At 41.2% G+C, this 21,799-nt stretch overlaps 1 long non-coding RNA gene across 1 annotated transcript; it reads left to right on the forward strand.

Annotated features, from left to right (window-relative positions):
• Window positions 1–391: 391 nt before the first annotated feature.
• Window positions 392–9,985, forward strand: LOC130107938 (uncharacterized). The gene is made up of 4 exons (XR_008809840.1): window positions 392–527; window positions 4,260–4,409; window positions 5,065–5,221; window positions 8,056–9,985. It is a non-coding gene; the product is annotated as an uncharacterized LOC130107938 (long non-coding RNA).
• Window positions 9,986–21,799: the final 11,814 nt, after the last annotated feature.

A 21,799-nucleotide genomic window follows, 5' to 3' on the forward strand; every position in this document is an offset into this window, starting at 1 on the left:
CATCAATGTATAGAATTTATTGTGTCAGCAAAGTGTGTGGGGGGGTTATTGCAATATATCTTCCCATTTGGAGTTATAACGAGAACAAAAAGTGTAAAAGTTCAACTGGGGTGAATGCTGTCTGAAGGCGATGTATGCCACGCTGGCTTTCCTTCAGTGCTGCACTCAGCCATTGATGTTTTCAGCCCACATACATTGTGATTGCAAGCGCGCGCGCGCGTGAGGGAGAGGAAACGACTTGGGAGCCACTCCGCGGGCCACCTCCTCTCTCCCAACCTGCATAGCAACTGCACGCAAGCCCATGTCCTCCTCCTTTCTCTTCCTCCGCCACAAAACTCGGATTTGCGAGCCAATCACGTTGGCGTCTTTACATGACGTCATATTTGTTGACACGACCATTAGCTGGCCACCTGTGCTACGTCAACGCGACGGGACCGTCGGTCAGGATTTTCTGCCTAGAGACAACCACGAACTAATCAGAGCCGGCGAGCGACAGAGACAGACGGGACCTGGTAAACAACATAGGGGTAAAATGATCGTATCTATTCAAGGCAGCTTCCATCTCTCTCTCTCTCTCTCTCTCTCTCTAGTGTCACGTTGTTTTGGTCCGCTTTGATTGGATATTCTTGACGTCCACCAGCAATGACTAACAATTGCCATATAAAGTGCAATGTCATTTTTCCCCCTTGTTCGGTGAATCAGCAGTAAAAGTGTTGGTGTGGAGAAGGCGAAGGCCGGGATCGACTTACCTTCAATCGTGTCACATTTATAATAGTTAAGATTCTGCAATTCGGTTATCTCATGCTGGGTTGTAGATGATAAAGCTTTTCATACCCACAGTCTCAGTTAAAGGGGACAGAAACACTTCCTGAATTGAATGGCAGCATGGGAGCAAAACTAAACCCAGCCAATGCAGCTGCAGAGTCGTTACAGGCTACATAGATTTTATTATTGTTATTATTATTTCGTTGTTGTTGAGTTTGAATCTTTAGAAACAAAACGATCTTAGTCTATTTCAGCCTTATTTCTCTCACAAGAGGGCAGCACTATAGATAAGGAGGTTCGCCGTCAAAACAAAACGGTCTGTGTGTGTGTGTGTGTGTGTGTGTGTGTGTGTGTGTGTGTGTGTGTGTGTGTGTGTGTGTGTGTGTGAAGAGAGAGGGGGGAGCTAGCTATATTTAGACTGGCTTTCTCTCAGGCTAAGAGTTGTGTTGTACAGACAGCTGTGGAGGGGAAATGAGGCAGGCCACACTGAACATCTATTAAGATTATTCTCACTCAATGAATGAGACATCTTTTGTTCACTGGTGCTGTAACATCACTTTTCTGTCTCATTCAAACATTTTTATTTCAAATCACTCTTGTCAAATAATTGATTAGGAGCCGTTAAATTAAATAATTAGTGAGGAAATTATTACCACATCTTTTCAACCTAATTCCAACCACACGTTGCACATTGCCCTTATTCTTGAAATTCAGCACCAGTATGCTTCTCCACTCCTCAGGCATCCTCTCACTTTCCAAGATTGTGTTAAACAATCTAGTTAAAAACTCCACTACCATCTCTCCTAAACATCTCCATGCCTCCACAGGTATGTCATCTGGACCAACTGCCTTTCCACTCTTCATCCTCTGCTCTCACTTCCTCCTTGCTAATCCACCGCACTTCCTGATTCGCTATCCCAACATCATCTAACCTTCTCTCTCATTTTCTTCATTCATCAGCCCCTCAAAGTACTCATTCCACCTTCTCAACACACTCTGCTCACTTGTCAGCATGTTTCCATCTCTATCCTTGATCGCCCTTACCTGCTGCACATACCTCCCAGCTCGGTCCCTCTGTCTAGCCAATTGGTACAAGTCCTTTTCTCTCTACATTACTCTCTCCAGAACCTTAGATAAAAAAAGGCAATTTGGAGATTGGTCAGTAGTTACTTAAGGACAGGGGATCTACATGAATGAATATTATGAATGATGAATGTATGAGTAATAATAATAATAATAATAATAATAATAATAACCCTATGATGGTCTGGTGGCTTGTCCAGGGTGTCTCCCCGCCTGCTGCCCAATAACTGCTGAAATAGGCTCCAGCATCCCCACGACCCTGAGAGCAGGATAAGCGGTTAAGACAATGGATGGATGGATAAGAATAACTATTTATATAGCACCTTTCTAAAACAATGTTACAAAGTGCTTTACAAAGAAATTAAACCAGACAAGGCAAAAATAAAAGTAAGACCAAATAAGTAAGAGAAAAAATAAAAATATTATAAATACATAAAAACAAATATCAAACATTTGTAAAAACGTTTATAAAAAGAAAAGTGTTAAGATGAGATTTAAAAGAAGCAAGAGACTTGGTTTGTCTTAGTTCAACAGGAAGAGAGTTCCGTAGTGTCGGGGCTCTAACAGCAAAAGCCCCATCACCCTTTTGTAACAAACCGAGACCTGGGAATAACCAGCAGGGCTCCATCTGCGGAGCTTAATGGTCGAGTAATGAGTATTACTCAGTCATGTTCCAAATGGCCATTGGCATTTTGAAAAAGACATATTTTATCATCATAACAAAGCTGTAGGTGACAAGACATGTTTATTACAAAAGATTACATAAAAAGGCTCAAACATACCCATATGCTGTGATTTTCAAATACTTTCCCCCTTTTTTTTTCTCCAATTGAATTTGACCAATTGCCCTACTCTTCCGAGCCATCCCGGTCACTGCTCCATCCCTTCTGCCGATCCAGGGAGGGCTGCGGACAACCACATACCTCCTCTGATACATGTGGAGTCGTCAGCCACTTCTTTTCACCTGACAGTGAGGAGTTTTTCCAGGGGTCATAGCGTGTGGGAGGATCATGCTATGCCCCCCCCCACGTTCCCCATTCCCCCTCCCCCCTGAACAGTCACCCTGACCGACCAGAGGAGGCACTACTGCAGTGACCAGGATGCATACCCACATCCAGCTTCCCACACGCAGACATGGCCAATTGTTTTTCTGTAGGCAGGCCCAACTAAGCCGGAGGTAACACAGGGATTCAAACCAGCGATCTCCATGTTGGGAGGCAACAGAATAGACCACCACGCCACCTGGACATCCCTGATTTTAAAATACATGTGGTGTCATGGTTGCTAATCTAGTATTTATAGTATATAAGTCAGGGTTGGATTTCACAACAGTATATATCAAATTAAGAGCACAGTCCACATGGTCAACTCACAATGTCCAGTGAAGTTTAAATTGGGATTATCAGTATAGTTAGTTTCAGAATCAAAGATAGACAGACAACACACATCCGTCCAGGTGATACAAGAAGGTACAGCACAGATGAATGACATATGAACAGAAAAACAGTTTGCAAACTGTGTTAAATGCTGTGATAAGGTGTTTGCCAACACATAAAGTGCATTGATCTGCCAGGGATCCTTGTCACTTACTGAATTGGAACCTGATGAAGATCCCATGTGGATGGACGTATGTATGAATCAATGAGATAAAGAATTTGGACTTGTTTTTTTATGTAAATAGATTTACAATTAAATCCACAATTTGATTATAAATGTCAACAGCTCGACAGAAAGGTAACCACTATCCATCATTTGTGAGTCAGTCTCTCAACTCCTCATTTTAAAGATACAATCTTCTTTCTTGCTTCCATGAGTTAATGTTGGCAGACTGGTCACAAACTCCAGTGTCAATAGTTTTGGGTATAGAAAAACATGAACCATGAAGTTCTTAATTTTTTACTTTAGCATCAGTGAGAATTTTTGTGCTTGACAAGCTTATGGCTTGCCTTTGTCTAGGTCAGTTTCTGTGTAAAAATTCAGCATCTGTGCGAAAACCAAACCTCTTTTATTTGGTAGACTGACCACATATTACAAAGCCCCAGGAGAGTTTGCATGGATTGCACAGCTATTATAATAGGTTAAGTGTTGAGTAGAGTGAGACGATCCCATTACATGTCTTCACTAAACTGATTGTACTGCATTTTTGATAGGATTTGTGTGCTGGACAGATCATTTCAGAAGGGATTAGAGATGTCTGGCATGATAACCCTCCCTCCATCTCTCTTTCTCTCTCTCTCAGTCACTGCTCTCTACATCCATCTTGTTCTGTCGTAGTCATTCTATGTCTGTTGTTTTTTTTTTCAGTGTCTAAATCCATCTCCCATCCCTTCCTCTTTCCCTATTTCTTTCACTCCTCATCTCTCTCTCTCTACTCTCTCTCTCTCTCTCTCTCTCTCTTTATCTCTCTCTAGATGATGAGGTGTGTATGAATTTGGTGTCTTTCAAGAAGAAAGAAGAGAGGAGTGTAAAAAATGCCTGCTATTTGACTCTTCTCCTTTTACTGTTGTCACTAAAGTTTACTTGGAGTTGTGGGCCCCCTGAATAGATATAAACTACATTAGGTGAGGAATAGGTATATTTAATATACAGTATTTATTAAATATATTAATGTAATGCAAGCCAGTTATAACAAAAGTTATTAAAGTCACATATACTATTTCAAATGATGTTTAAATATTTGTTCTTCTTGGGCGTCTGGGTAGCGTAGTGGTCTAGTCCATTGCCTACTAACATGGGGATTGCTGGTTCGAATCCCAGTGTTACCTCCGGCTTGGTCAGCCGTCCCTACAGATACAACTGGCCATGTCTGCAGGTGGGAAGCCAGATGTGGGCATGTGTCCTGGTCGCTGCACTAGTGCCTCCTCTGGTCGGTCGGGGCACCTGTTCGGGGGGGGGCTGGGGGGACTAGCGGGATCATCCCACATGCTACATCCCCCTGGCAAAATGCCTCACTCTCAGGTGAAAAGAAGCGGCTGGCAACTCCAAATGTATCAGAGGAGACATGTGGTAGTCTGCAGCCCTCCCCGGCTAGGCAGAGGGGGTGGAGCAGCAACCGGGACGGCTCAGAAGAGTGGGGTAATTGGCCAAATGCAATTGGGGAGAAAAAAAAGGGGAAAAGTAAAAAATAGATTTTTGTTTTCCTACTGGTGAAGTCATTTAAATAATGGAATTCCAAACTTAAGTTCACATTTTTTTTCCACATTTTTTTTTCTGAAGCTGTGATTTGCTGAGCACGTGAGTGGCATCATGGGAGGTGAGCAGAGCCATGAGAGGAAGACAGAGATGCCTCAGGAGGAGGGAGGAGAGGAAGAATCTCATAACCAGCACCAGGAGTCTTCTCCTATCTGCTGTTCACAGTCAGCTGTTTGTCAAGGTATGTATGATGATAATGACTGTAAAATACCAGTACAAATTACTTATACACTTATACTACTGATAATAAATAGTATGCTTCCGAAACTCCAATCAATTAATCAATTCCTCTGTAGAAAGTCAACCATGTTGTTGATTTTTATCTCACCTCAAGCATTTTGTATATTGCCAAAGCACAAAATGTTATTTTTATGAATCAAGAGACTCAACCAGTTGATAACTTTAAGAGATGATGCTGAGAACTGCCTTATTGATACTACACACAGATTTTATGGACTCTTCGAGTGATTTTCCTCCTTGTTTATCAGTGAGCTTTGTTTCATATTGGTACGATTAGAAAAGAACACTGAACTATGGAAAACTCTGGATTTACATAAAATCTGTGAGGCCACCATGACACCAGCTTGGTATTCCCAACGTCAGTGTTGCAGTAGAAGTAGAAACCAGTGCAGTGGAAAGGCAGTTGGTCCTTATGGTGGTATGGAGAGGCATGGAGATGTTTAGGAGAGATGGCAGTAGAGTTTTTAACTAGAATGTTTAACACAATCTTGGAAAGGGAGAGGATGCCTGAGGAGTGGAGAAGAAGCATACTGGTACCGATTTTCAAAAATAAGGATGATGTGCAGAATTGTAGCAACTACAGAGGTATGAAGTTGGTCAGCCACAGCATACAGATATGGGAAAGAGTAATAGAGGCTAGGTGAGGAGGAGAGGTGGCAATTAGCGAGCAGCATTATGGTTTCATGCCACAAAAGAGCACCACAGATGCAATGTTTGCTTTGAGAATGTTGATTGAGAAGTATAGAGAAGGCCAGAAGGAGTTACATTGTGTCTTTTTGGCTTTAGAGAAAGCATATGACAGGGTGCCGAGAGAGGGGGTGTGGTATTGTATGAGGAAGTCGGGAGTTGCAGAGAAGTATGTAGGAGTGGTGCAGGATATGTACGAGGGAAGTGTGACAATGGTGAGGTGTGCGGTTGGAACTACAGATGGGTTCAAGATGGAGGTGGGATTACATCAAGGATCGGCTCTGAGTCCTTTCTTGTTTGAAATGGTGATGGACAGGTTGATGGACAAGATCAGGCAAGAGTTTCCGTGGATTATGATGTTTGCGGATGACATTGTGATCTGTAGCGAGAGTAGGGCGCAGGTTGAGAAGAGCCATGGAGAGGTGGAGGTATGCATTGGAGAGAAGAGGAATGAAAGTCAGTACGGAATACCTATGTGTGAATGAGAGGGATGACAGTGGAATGGTGAGGATGCAAGGAGTAGAGGTGACGAAGGCGTATTAATTTAAATACTTGGGGTTAACTGTCCAAATTAATGGGGAGTGCAGAAGAGAGGTGAAGAAGAGAGTGCAGGCAGGGTGGAGTGGGTGGAGAAGAGTGTCAGGAGTGATTTGCGACAGAAGGGTACCAGTAAGAGTTAAAGGGAAGGTTTACAAGATGATTGTGAGACCAGCTATGTTACATGGTTTCGAGACAGTGGCACCGACAAAAAGACAGGAGGCGAAGCTGGAGGTGGCAGAGTTAGAGATGCTAAGATTTTATTGGGAGTGATGAAGGAGAGGATTAGGAACAATTATATTAGAGGGATAGCTCAGATTGGACGGTTTGGAGACAAAGCAAGAGAGGCAAGATTGAGATGGCTTGGACATGTGTGAAGGAGAGATGCTGGATATATTGGGAGAAGGATGCTGAATATGGAGCTGCCAGGGAAGAGGAAAAGAGGAAGGCCAAAGAGGAGGTTTATGGATGTGGTGTGGGAGGACATGCAGGTGGCTGGTGTGACAGAGGAAGATGCAGAGGACAGGAAGAAATGGAAACAGATGATCCGCTGTGGCGACCCCTAATGGTAGCAGCCAAAAGTAGTAGTAGTAGAGTGTTGCAGTAGCAGACACACAGATAAGTGCATTACTTGCAACTTGTTTCCTGAGCATTTATGCCAGCCATAATATTGTTTCTTTTGAGTCATGATTACGAATATGCTTATATCAAGTGCTGTTAATACTATTAGATCTCAGAACATGCAGTTAACAACTATTACATTAGAAATAACATTTCAATCATAAATATATGATAAATCACTAGTTTTTCCAACATTGGCATCTCCTGTGTGTAGTTTTATCACATCCTGTAGTCTTGCAACTGTATTCTGCTCTTGTAGTAATAGAGACAAGTCAGCAGAGACCTCGTGTGCAATTTTCTTTTTGAGGAATACAAATATGGCTGCCAAGAAACTTCCATTCACTTCAACCTTAGTTATCAGTCCAGAGCTAATTATAGATCAGTGGATCAGAATGATAAAATGTGTCCAGTACCTGTGCATGTTGCCACTTTTTCAGCAAAAAGCTGTCGAAGTAATTTGATGAAGTAGCTGTGTTTGATGTTTGATAAGATCTCAGATACATGTGGTCTTGTCGATTTTTATGCATTTATTTGGATTAAACTAGGCAACACGACAGGACTACTATTACTGCCTTGGGAAAATTTGATCCTTTCAACACTCATCATTTTAATCCTATGATTGTTCACATAGTCCCTGGTGTGCTTCAGGTTGCATGGGCCTAAGGTCCAGAACAGCCATTTACAATGGATTAAGCTGCTACAAGGAGTTTATCCGTAATTATTTATCAATCTCACTTTAATTTGATGTATCTTTATAACCGACATCAGCAAAGTAGACCATCACCCAGAAGATTAGATATTGCTGTATAATGATAATGATGTTTCTTGCCAACACCTCTTTAACACGTGTAAAAGATAACACAAACTACCACATTCTAATTATTAATTTTCATATTGTTTCCTTTGGTAATACATCCTACTCTCTGACAGAGACCCCAGGAGAGCTACCCCAGCGGCAGATGGGGAACAGGAAGGTGGATGACATGGGTTTCATGATCTCCTGCACCAACTGGTACTGAACTGAACTTGTGAGACAACGTGAAAAAAACCCCCCAAAAACTGAGATGCCTGCTGCTCATTAGAGTCATTTTAAGGCTGTTCTTGAAAAAGCCATTGGGTAATTTGTTGGGAGCCATTAATTGCAGACCACTGTCAGGGCTCAGTTGTTGGATATCCCCTGAAACCATTTTACCAGAAACTTCCATTACATTCAAGCAATTCCAAAACTGATAAAATAGAATGTATTGTAAACAAAAAATGCATCTCTCTTCTGGATGAGTTTCATTTGCCTTAACAATACACCAGATTCACTGCTGATAGATTTTCTGCTCTCACGGCAAATAAGAAATTCTGTTTTCAAATGCACTGCTGAATATTGGATATATGCTCCATAAATATATGTGTAATGTGCTGTGGTTAAGCTTGTTATATCAGAGATATCATGATAAAGAAGGCTTATTGCTTTCACTGTTTGGTGTCAAGTTAAATTTAACTGATAGCAGTACAAAATGGGCACTTGAAAATGGTTTCAGGGGAGATTCAAGTAAACGTAAATAATAGCAGATATTGAGATGAAACAATGAGCATATAGAAGTCATGTGGAACACCTAGACCCTCTGCTCTCCATGAAACATACCAACCAGCCTTGTCACAAGCAAGATATGAATTGTGTAAAAACAAGTGCAAGTCAGAATTTGGAGGGTGTTTCATACACTTAGTGTAAGTGTGTATTCTTCACATTGTTAATTGTTGTGAATATCCTAGCTGTGGACATTATAAGACCAAACGTGTATAGCACAAGCACACGTGTGAAATGCTAAAAATGCTGGATGCTAACATGCCCAGAAGGTGGTGGGGTTTCAACAACAAACCAAGAGGTTGTGAGTCTCAACTGATGAGAAATCAATCTTTTCAACTGTCATGACTAAAATGAAGGCATGTTTGTCTTTTTAATGTGTGCCTCATTACATATCAGGATTGATGATAATGTCAGAGTGATAAAAAAAATCTAAATTTTTATTTTTATTTATAATTTCATTTCCTTCGATGTATTTGTAAACCCATGTTGTCCCATTTATTTTAACATTCCCTTAACTCAAAAACAAAACAAAGTTGACCCTATTACCCATTGGCACCGAATCAAAGCTGTGTAAATAATTCAGTTATTGTGATCTAAAAAAAAAAGTGATGAAAGAAATAATTTTGAATCTTTCATACGTGGGAAATAACAAAAAAAACTATCTTACAACCGACATAATTCAGGAAATCTTATCATAAAGTGTTTAACTATTTTTTGGTTTGCTCCCATAATAATGAGTGGGGCCACCTCTGCTCTAAAAATCCTAGAATTTGCCTCAAAAATCCCTTAAAAATCGCTTAAAGTGGCATAGACTTACTTTCATTTTTAGGCCCTGGCCTACTGTTGTTCAAAATGTGCTTTAGGAAATGCTTAGTGATGTAGCTGTAACCCAAAGTCTGTTTTTACACTCCTGTTAAAAGCACTGAAGTAGCCGAAATGTTATGTTACAATAGACAACAGAAGGCTACTGTCCTTCAGTCAGTTAAATCCTCTGTTTCTTTAAATGATATTTATTTAATATGTGTACACATGTCAATTAGCTGGTCCAAACCTTTGCTTGAAGTGATTGGTTGGTGTATATTGATCATGTCAGCCTGGACAGATGTGATCACTCTAAACAGTTTCCACTGTACCACGTACTTCACACAAAGACATCAATGGCTAAGCCTCAGACCCAACCATGTTTTTGTTATTTGGAAGATGCCTCTCTTTCATTATGAACGGCTCTCTGGGATTTGAAGTTTTGAAGACCATTGTTGTTCATATTGTACATAAACAATATATGTGACATGTCAAAAATCTTGAAAACCATTCTATTTGCAGATGATACAAACCTACTCTGCTGTGGAGACAACTTGGAACAACTCTTGGATACAGTGGAAAAGGAACTGAGCAGGATGAAAAGATGGCTTGATGCAAACAAACTACCACTGAATTTAAGCAAAACAAAATTTATAATATTTGGTAATCAATCTGCCAGCTCAGACATGAAAATTGTGATAAATGACATAGAAATCGAAAAAAGTATCTCAAATTAAATTTCTCCCGAATATTAATAGACAACAAATGAAGTTGGAAACCGCACATGAATTATATAGGTATCACAGAAAGTTGAATCAGTTCATCTGGACACAACGTTTATTGAAAGAAACATTTCATCACTCATCACTCAACATTTCTCTTGATAAACATTGTGTCCTGATGAACTGATTCAACTTTCAGTGATTTTCTTACCTGGATTATTGAGTGTGCATTAAAAAAAAAAGATATATTAAAGTTAAAACCAAATCAAATGCAATACTGAACAAAGTCAAAGCTCTACTAAATCAAGTTTCCCTGTATACATTGTACTGTTCCTCCATTCTCCCATACATTACCTACTGTGTGGAAGTGTGGGGGAACACATACAAAACAAGCACAGATCTAAACTTCAACCTCCAAAAAAACAAAACTTTTATCAAACTAAAAGCACTAAAGTTTAAAGATTTGGTTCATTTTAAAACTATTCAAATTATGTACAGAGTAAAAAAAAATAATCAACAATTACCTATTAGTATCCAAGGGTTGTTCCAAATAAGAGAAATTAAAAACAATCGAGAGGAACCTGTATATTCAAAACACCACCAGTAAAGACAGATGCAAAACATCACTGTGTTACAACCAAGGGAGTTGGTGTGAGGAATAACTGCAGTGATGAGCTGAAAACATGTGGTACTTTATCTGAACTAAAAAAAACTCTTCAGAAACAAAATATTGAACTGTTATGAGATGGACCAGTGACCTTTTTTTTTGTCCAAATGGGTTGATTTGTTTGAGTCAACTGAGATAGATATCACAGGCACTGATGGCTGTAAATTGAACTTTCATTATCAATTATTATTTATTATCAGTGCCTCATGCAATCATAAATAGTATAAGGGGGTAGGACTAGAAAAGTTCTCAACTTCTTCTTACCCCTTTTGAACATGATGCGTTGCTTATTTGTTGCATATACACTCACCGGCCACTTTATTAGGCACACCTGTCCAACTGCTCGTTAATGCAAATTTCTAATCAGCCAATCACATGGCAGCAACTCAATGCATTTAGGCATGTAGACATGGTCAAGATGATCTGCTGCAGTTCAAACCGAGCATCAGAATGGGGAAGAAAGGTGATTTAAGTGACTTTGAACGTGGCATGGTTGTTGGTGCCAGACGGGCTGGTCTGAGTATTTCAGAAACTGCTGATCTACTGGGATTTTCACGCACAACCATCTCTAGGGTTTACAGAGAATGGTCCGAAAAAGAGAAAATATCCAGTGAGCGGCAGTTCTGTGGGTGAAAATGCCTTGTTGATGCCAGAGGTCAGAGGAGAATGGCCAGACTGGTTCGAGTTGATAGAAAGGCAACAGTAACTCAAATAACCACTCATTACAACCGAGGTATGCAGAAGAGCATCTCTGAACGCACAACACGTCGAACCTTGAGGCAGATGGGCTACAGCAGCAGAAGACCACACCGGGTGCCACTCCTGTCAGCTAAGAACAGGAAACTGAGGCTACAATTCACACAGGCTCACCAAAATTGGACAATAGAAGATTGGAAAAACGTTGCCTGGTCTGATGAGTTTCGATTTCTGCTACGACATTTGGATGGTAGGGTCAGAATTTGGCGTCAACAACATGAAAGCATGGATCCATCCTGCCTTGTATCAACGGTTCAGGCTGGTGGTGGTGGTGTAATGGTGTGGGGGATATTTTCTTGGCACACTTTGGGCCCCTTAGTACCAATTGAGCATCGTGTCAACGCCACAGCCTACCTGAGTATTGTTGCTGACCATGTCCATCCCTTTATGACCACAGTGTTCCCATCTTCTGATGGCTACTTCCAGCAGGATAACGCGCCATGTCATAAAGCTCGAATCATCTCAGACTGGTTTCTTGAACATGACAATGAGTTCACTGTACTCAAATGGCCTCCACAGTCACCAGATCTCAATCCAATAGAGCACCTTTGAGATGTGGTGGACCGGGAGATTCGCATCATGGATGTGCAGCTGACAAATCTGCAGCAACTGCGTGATGCTATCATGTCAATATGGACCAAACTCTCTGAGGAATGTTTCCAGTACCTTGTTGAATCTATGCCACGAAGGATTAAGGCAGTTCTGAAGGCAAAAGGGGGTCCAACCCGGTACTAGCAAGGTGTACCTAATAAAGTGGCCAGTGAGTGTATATTGCCTATGATTTGGTTTGTTTTTATTGCTTCTATTTTCTTTAACGTGTTCAGTAAAAATTGAAAGTGATCAGGCATCAATGTTATAACTGGTATCATCACTGGTGCCAGTAAGTCAAACAAAAATTCATACCATTCAGCCCACTCCTTTTCATCATCTACATCCTCCCTCTTGGTCAGATTCTCCACCATTTCAACTTGGACTTCCACTGTTATGCTGATGACACCCAGGTATACCTCAGCACCAAATCCCCTCACAATCCACCCCTCTCTCACATCGACTCCTGTCTGTCTGCAATTAAAGTCTGGATGCAGCAAAACCTTCTCAAACTCAACAGTGACAAAACTGAACTCCCCTTCATTGGCTCCAAGTCCACTCTCAGCCAAATCAACAACCTTGCACTCACCATCAACGGTACTACTGTCTCCCCTTCCTCCCAGGCATGCAACCTTGGTGTGATCCTTGATCCCACCCTCTCCCTTGAGCCACATATCCACCAAATGGTCAAATCCTCCTTCTACCACCTTCACAACATTGCGAAAATAAGACCCTCTTTCACACGCCCTGCTGCTGAGATACTGATCCATGCCTTCATCCCCTCCTGCCTTGATTACTGCAACTCACTCCTCTATAGCATCAGTGCTAGCTCTATCAAGAGACTCCAATTGGTCCAGAACACATCCGCCTGACTTTTAACTTTCGCAAAATACTGGCACCACATCACCCCAGTCCTAAAAGACCTCCACTGGCTACCCATCTCCCACCGGATCAATTACAAAATCCTGGTTCTTACTTATAAAACCCTTCACAAACTGGCTCCTCCATACCTCACCGACCTCCTCTCCCCCTACCAACCCTCTCGGTCCCTCAGATCCACCTCAGCATCCCTTCTCTCTACCCCCAGCTCCGACCTCCACAGCTTTGGTGACCGAGCCTTCTCCAGAGCAGCTCCCAAGCTCTGGAACTCACTTCCCCAAATCATTAGAGACTCAGAATCCCTCCCACTCTTCCAATCCCGTCTCAAGACACACCTTTTCTCCATTGCCTTCTCGTGCCCCCCCGTCCTCTCGTCCACCCCTGGTCTGGGGCAGGCTGGGGACTGAGCGCTCGACTTGCCCCCTCCCTCAACTCCCTCCCCAACTCCATCCCCAAGCGCATCGGACACTGCTGCGAGCTACCCACATTCAGGTCATTGGTCGGGACTCACCTCTTCAGACTTCATCTGTGATTTATGTGATTTATTATGTTTGTTTTTCTTTCCCTTTTGTATCTGTCCAAGTTGGAGAGTACCGCTGGCGTCGTGTGTGGCTGCTGCTTCTCCCTCTCATAGCCCCCCCCTTCCCATCCACCCCTGTATGTCTGTGTTATGTTTATCTGTCGCCCTGTTTCACCCCATTTATTGTAAAGCGACTTTGAGTATTAGAAAGCGCTATACAAGTTTAATTTATTATTAATTATTATTATACCATATTCAGAGTTGTTCTGTCGTAATAGGATTTAATCAAGAGAAGGGTTGAATTAATGAAATGTATAGATAATAGAAATGTTTGTATTTAATATAATAATCAATAATAACATTAACACATTGATAAACTGCAGATAGAAGTACAGTGCTACATACCTCTGACATTTTACATTGTAAACTGTCTTGCAGAATTTGGAGTTAAACAATTCATTTTCTTAACTGAATAATGATATTTCCCATGCAGTATTGAATGCAGTTCATTGGAATAATGAACTTTTTTTTAATAAAACCTCATAAGTGTAATACTTTAGAAAATTAAATCTTAGATTAGACTGTTATAAATTGAATACTTCACGGACTGTACTGCATGGCTGGTCGGTTTCTGTCTCAATAAATTTACTAAGCACTGTTCTGCCGATGAAATTATAAAGTATAGATTATTGACTATTGCAACTGTTCTCTTCTCCACTTGTCTTTTCTCTCTCTGAATGATGACTCCTCCTTTCTCTTCTTCTGTGTGTGTGTGTGTGTGTGGGTGGGTGTGTGTGTGGCCGATACGATGCGTATCTCGATACACTGTTAACGATACGATTCACACCCCAATCACGATGCAATGCGATTCAACACCGTGCGATACGATGCGATATAATGTGATTGGACGATGCAAAGGAATGATGCTACGCAATTCAATGAGTTTGATTATTTATTAATGAACTAAAATTAAGACCTTTCACAAACTGGCCTTTTTTCACAAATTCTGTAAAAATGTTCTCTTGTCTGTTTCAAGTTTACAGTGCACTTAAAACACCTGCTCACAGAATTAAGGATGCTCAAGATTAACAAGAACAGTTAGGTGCGATATGAAAAGCTATGCTTAACACTCTTAAAGCAGCAGGTAGGCTAACTCACCACTCTTGGGGGTAGTAGCCGTTAATGAATCCGAACCCGAGGCGGGGGATGCCGGTCTACTGACAGACGCCTCTGCGGTCACACCGTGTCGTCGCTTCAGGTGAGTTATACGGTTAGTTGTACTGCCTGTGTACTAAACGGCAGCACGGCACATTTTGCAAATTGCGCCAGACTTGTCAATTTTCCCGTCTTGTAAAACCGGAAGTGTTCCCAAACCTTCGATTTGCAGTTCACAGGTGCGTATATCTGCTCAGCCTCCGCCATGTTTGTTGCGCACAACAGCGGCGCACACAATAGTATACATCCGCGGCGCACGTTAACGTAACGTAGGTCCAATTTAGGAGGAATAACATCAAATTATTGGGTTGGTCACGTTTCTAAACAAATGAATAAAACATCTAATAATCTGATGGATGGGATTTTACCGATGCAAACATTTAATAACCGATGCATGTCGATTTATTTCCAAAATTGCATCGATTCACAGCTGCTCCACCGATGCACTCGCATCTTGCCCGCGCGTGTTCGTGTATCGATACGAATCGGTTAATCTTCCCATCCCTTGTGCGGATGGTGTGATGCGAGTCTCCCGTGTGCACGTGTAGTCTGTCCTCCTCCCAGGTTTCCATGGTGATGGTGGTCGCCACCTGGACACTGCTTGGCGTCTGCCTCATCTCATTCCTTATATATCTTTTAAATCCATATAATTTTGTTATCCTGTTTAAATGTTATATCCTTCTCTCTCTCTCTAATGTGTGACTAATATTTTTTGTGTAGTCTCTTCTCCCCTGTATGTGAATGGTGTGATGTGAGTCTCCCCTGTGTGCATGTGTAGTCTGTCCTCCTGTCAGATCTACATGGTGATAGTGGTCACATGGCTCAGGTCCTGGGCTGTTCAGGCGGCATCTGGGCACAGCTTGACATCCTCCACATCATATTTTTCATATATTGCATAATTCCTTTGTAATTCTGTTATCCAATGTTGTATTGTGTAAATTGTGTAAACACAACATCCATTGCACGATGTCCGTCTCGGGAGAGAGATCCCTCCTCTGTTGCTCTCCCTGAGGTTTCTTCCTATTTTTTCTCCCTGTTAAAGGTTTTTTTTTTTAGGGAGTTGTTCCTTATCCGATGCAAGGGTCTAAGGACAGGATGTTGTGTAAAGTTCTGTAAAGCCCACTGAGGCAAATTTGTAATTTGTGGTATTGGGCTATGCAAATAAAATTGACTTGACTTGACTTTATTATACACTGAGCAAGACTTATTCAAATTCCAGACTAACCAAAGAATTACTACCAAATGATTATTCCAAATATCAGACATCTGCAGAATATTTTTAAAACCCTTGGTTGTGACCCCCCCTGTGATGGCCTGGCGGCCTGTCAAGCGTGTCTCCCCGCCTCCCCGCCTGCCGCCCAATGACTGCTGGAATAAGCTCCAGCATCCCCGCGACCCTGAGAGCAGGGGATGCTGGAGCATCCATCCATTAAGATAATGGATGGATGGATGGATGGATGTTTGTGACCCAACTGTACTGAATGAAGGGACCAAAAAAAACCCCCAAAACTTTTAAACCAGTCTCCGGTTGTATGTAGATATGTGCTCAGAAAACTCTTTACTTCTTGAATAGAAGTCCTGAATTACTTTCCTCTAATGGCATTCACTGAATTTATAGTTTAGATAGTTCATGGCTATGAAGAATTTACTTAGTGATCACAACACTCCAGACAATGAAGATCTCACTTTATTGACATTTCATTGTTTAACATAACATGGTGTTATTGGTAGATAATTTATGTGGAACAGTTAAATCAAAACTGAACATAGAAAAAAACGCTCTTCCAATCATGTTAACATTTAAAATAATAAACTCTGTTTTAATAGAAATAAAACTGTATTTATAGAACATCTCCTTCAGTCGTTAAAGTAAACATGCCTATTCAGTATAAGCATTGTCATGAAAATGGTATAAGTGGAAGTGCAAAGGATGATGATGCTTCAATAAAGGAGGGAAATTAAATTACAAAATCTCCCAAAGCTTCCATGGATCTTCCTATTTACATGAGCTGATATTTGATATCGTACCGTAAATTACAAGATGAGACTGTTAAAAAAAAACACAATCCACAACAAAATTGTGCATCATTTGCATGTAAAGAAGTGAGCCAAGGTTGTATTCTATAAATTTTTTTTGTAATCAACCCTCTTAAGTCAAAAAACCCAAAAACAAAAAAAGCTTATGGTATATACAGAAAACCTTTTTTTTGTAAGAAAAACAAAATTTAATTTATTCTCTCTTAAAGCTATATCTGATAAAATCTCCCTAGTTGTAGCGGTAGTTATGATACTATCCAAAGAACTTCAGTGTATATTTAACTTTGAAAGTCAGGACGGACTACTTCTGATATGTTTTTTATTGACCTACGTGTTCTTTTACGAAAAGACAACTTGAGAAACTAAAGGCAACAACAGGCAAGTTAAAGGGAGACTTCGCCATGTGAAACCACATACCCAACTCAGAGCTACATTCGCCAAAGATGGTTTCGCGTTGTGAAAGTGAAAGTGTGAACGTGTCGATGACGTTTTCGCTGAGATATTTTTCCCCAACACGTGTCCCCCGTCCCCCGTGCCATGCACGACGTTGACGCCTGCATCCGCGTCACCGTGCTGCGTTTGGATCTTTGACAGGAGCTAGCTGACTTCTAGCTGTAGCACCAATGGTGTGGCAGTGACGGACATTACTGTACACAATTAGCTGTTGATAAGTGACGTTGCCCTGAACGTCCGCTGCAGCTGACGTGGGCTTTAAGATGTGTTTAGACACGGAAGCAACTCCGGCAAGCCAACAGCGTCTATCTGCAGACTGCAAGAGACGGGTACCGTACAAGACACGCCCCCAAAGTGTAACACGCCCACATCGGTACAAGAAACACCCACTTGTCAATTCAACAAACGCCCCCCATAGTACAAGAAACGCGCCCCTGCGAGGTTAAGGTTGGGAGGCTGAGGTTAGGGCAAGCGATGGGAGTCCTGCTACGAGTTCTGCCCGTCTTGCAGCCCGCTGACGGATACTTCTCCGGCAACTCGTCGTCGGACTCGGTTCGTTTTCAGCATTATGGACGTGGCGGCAACCCGGAAGAAGCTGGAGAAGTGCTGAACTTTTGGGCTGACATGGGCGTCATGTCACTAGGCAATAGCCAATCAGATTCAAGTGTTCCAATAATTAAAAAAAAAGGACGAAAAGCTCATTATTAACTCGTGTAGATTCTCAGTTTTATCCAGCGTTCAGCTTGCTATTTTCCTCTCATTTAATAAAACATGGAATACAAAGAAAGAGATGCAAACAATAAATGCGTTGATGAATTACATGTGAATCAGTGAATTATATATTTAGCTACTAGCTAAAATGTTTTAAGCACGCTTGAGCTACTCAGAGAAAGAAAAGGAACACAGGATACATCCACAAGCTGACAACACCAGCAACATCAGCTATACTTCCTTCACCTCATGTCTGAACACTGTTAAAGACGACAGCAGCTTTCATATGCTGATGTTGGGTTCATTTGTTGTATTGAATGCATTTGTGGCACCCTATAGGCTCACTGAGTAGCTTCAAGTGTTGTATGTATATGTAAACATAAATATTGACAATGTTATCTCCACACCACATTTCCACATTTATTGTAGTGTAAAAACACCATCTCTGGCAATTGTTGCCCTGTTTGTTTAGGAGTAATAAATGTCACATAGCTAAGTCTACCTCAAAGGCAACTCACTGTTGTCCAAAGCCACCAGCACATTACCAGACCTGGGACAAAATGACACCCCAATGTTAAGCTTTACATGAGCACTTATGAGGGGACCATCATCCCTATTCCTATATAAAAATTTTTTTTTAATCAAATTGTTATGCAGGCAAAATGCAAAGCTTCCCCAAGATCATAGTCATGTGATAACATTGCACCCCTCCATCTAGAAGTCTAACCTTTCCAAACGTTTTTACGTTATATTTTTGTCTGCCTTGAACAGTGAGAACAAAGCTGTCACTCCCACTTGTGCCATTTTGGATCCCCAGTTCAGATGATGGTAATGTTAACAAAGAGACCCGCATATATGCCTCTGAAAAATGTCCAAAGAGAATGACAAAGACACTGTAGTGCTTGGTGTGAATATGTCTCGACTGCCTGGCGTAGCAGGGCAGACGTAACAAATGGCACTAATGAAATTGGAGTACATTTTGATGCCAGTTTATCCCAGGTCAGTATACAATATCCATTAAAGAGGCAAATCTCCAGAGGACCCTTTGCCCTCAAGAATGAGTAAATAGGAACTGGCTAAATGAATAAATTTAAATAGAAGACCGGTGAATATTATCCACCAAACAGTGTAAAATCTCATGTACATTTTGTCATTATGTATGTTCCGTAAGCAATATGAGTATGAGACAATGCAATTACTATTCCTTTCAAGTATCATTTTTCCATTAATGTTTCCACAACAGACATCTGCTGAAATACACTGCACTTTTGTAAACTGCTACTCTTCTGCAAATCTCAGTAAATATATAAATATACACAACTTCAACTTTCACTACTGCAGGAATGGAGGGGGGTGGAAATCATTTCAGTTCACCCCCATAATATCGTAAAGATCTCATGTGAAACGTGATGGAAGGAAACCTCCACAACATTTCACCTGCTCACTGTCCCACTTGTTAGATTTTTACAAATCACCGATTCTTTACGGAAGTACAGCAGACCCCAAGCACCGAGGCCGAATCAAGAAACCAGTCCAACTAACTAATCCACTGGAACCACCTCTGTGACATGTCTCTTCATAATGTTTATGTAACCTGGTAAAGCGGGTTATGAGAAGCTGGAGCCTATTTCTGCTCAAAAAGTGGGTTCAAGGTGGCAGAAACCCGATGGTTGGAGAAGCAAGATACTGACCAAAAGGTTGCCAGTTTGTATCTGTTGAACAGGGGGGTGTCATTGGGAGGAAATGGGGGGCTGCTCTTCCCTCTCTCAACGCTAACTGCCAATGTGCCCTTGAGCAAGGCACTTAATACCCACTTGCATCACTGAGGCTGTTGTAGTGAGTGACATTACATGAGCATATGAAGATTGATTTGGTCAGCTCGCTCATAAGTTACAGTAAGGCTTTCTCACCACATAACAAAAACCGAACATTTTTAATGATCATATGCGTTTTCTTCTGTAATGACAACCCCTGACTTCAGCCATTTACCAGACGGATGATCACCAAAAAAATCCGGGAGAGGGTGAGCATTCAAAAGGGATAACAACCCCATGTTACAGTAGCTTGACTGAATGCATGCCCCTGGGATGTGCAGGATGCTGCACACAACCTTCTTCCTCATTCTCTTTCAAGTTAAAGTGAAAAAAAAAAACTTACAAGGCATTGACACAGCCCTGAGGCTCTGCTGTTATACATTGTGAATGAGTGTACAGTATAAAAACTACACAGTGGCCGTCAGGCTAAACATGTACAAGGCTTCACCGAAGAGGACCACACAACAGCTCACCATTTTTTTTAACTTGCTTTTTAAGGTGCCCACAAAAAGCTGACAATTAGGGGGACAATGTCCTGTAAAAGCTTGTTGAGCTGACAAATGAGGGAACAGATAACTTAATCGATAGGATAAAGTATGTTGTTCCCCCATAAATTAAGGATGGCAGTCAATGGATTATATCATATCAATGCAGTGTCAATGACTGCATGATCTGAAATAGAGTGTTTTGTTTTTTCATTCACAAATCCTTCAGGTTCAGCCAGGGAACATATCATTATCAGAAGTTCAATATGAATGCAGGCTAATTGCCTTTCACTGTCAATTGTCACACATAAGCCACACAAGGCTCCCATTATCCATTCTGTCAATGTAAAGAAATGGTTTTCCTGGTCGGTCTTTCTGATGTCTTAGGTGACAGGGTGGCATACGATGTAATGTTGCTGTCCCTCAAGTGAATGTGGATACATAACCCTTCCTTTTCCAAGGGCACTAAACTTCATTGGCTGACCCTGCTAAAGGGAAAAATAAATATAAAAGTTGATAATTAAATAGAAGATTTTCCCATTGGGGATTTAATAAGTAGAGTAAGTTTCTAAATTAACAGTCCTTATCAATGTGTTCAATGACCACTTCCTAAGTTAATTACCATTGAAGGTTTTCATTTGAATGTTATAGATACAAGACACAAACAAAACAAACAAACAAAAAACTTTTAAGTTAATTAGCCTAATATATAGAATAGAATAAGTATGTCTACCAGAAAACTTCCTTTTTTTGTGGTAAAATCAAAAAGCCATTTCTATGGTAGCAGTCATATTCTTGAACATGGTCTCACCTCTATCAGATGGTGGCCATCTTATTTTGGCATCTAACTTTCACTTTCAGATTGATTAATGTGTAAATTTCCCAAGAACCAAGAACCTTCTAGTAAGTATATTGCAAAAACGTTGATGAAACATTGAGAAAAGGAAGGAGAAATCTGAAAGGCAATTCTTCGGATGGATGACTGCCTTTATTCCTGCTTACACAGATACCAGGCAAGGGGACATATTTTGTATAGGCTCGCAAATCAGTGACATGATGTCTTATTCTATGCCATTAAGTTATTGTATGCTCCCAGGGAACAAATCTGGTCATAACGCATAATGACTTTCTGCTGAGTCAAAATGGCCTTGCACAATATTGAATGAGGTTGATTCGTGCCTCTGCAGTGTGCATTGAACTGCACTCAGCAGTGGCGTGTAACTATAAGGATGTATGAGGAGGGGTTACATTGAATTACTGCAAGGAGAGCAACCCTGGATGAGGAGAGAGGCTGAGAGGATGAAAACCAATAAGGGAGGAAGAGAGAAAGCGACAGATGTACAGAGACAGACAACATGTACCCATTAACTTACGGGAAATAGGATTGGAGCCTTAAAGTGGCAGTACACACACACACACACACACACACACACACACACACACACAC

Source organism: Lampris incognitus, chromosome 2, assembly GCF_029633865.1.
Source record: "Lampris incognitus isolate fLamInc1 chromosome 2, fLamInc1.hap2, whole genome shotgun sequence".
Classification (NCBI taxonomy): Eukaryota; Metazoa; Chordata; class Actinopteri; order Lampriformes; family Lampridae; genus Lampris; species Lampris incognitus.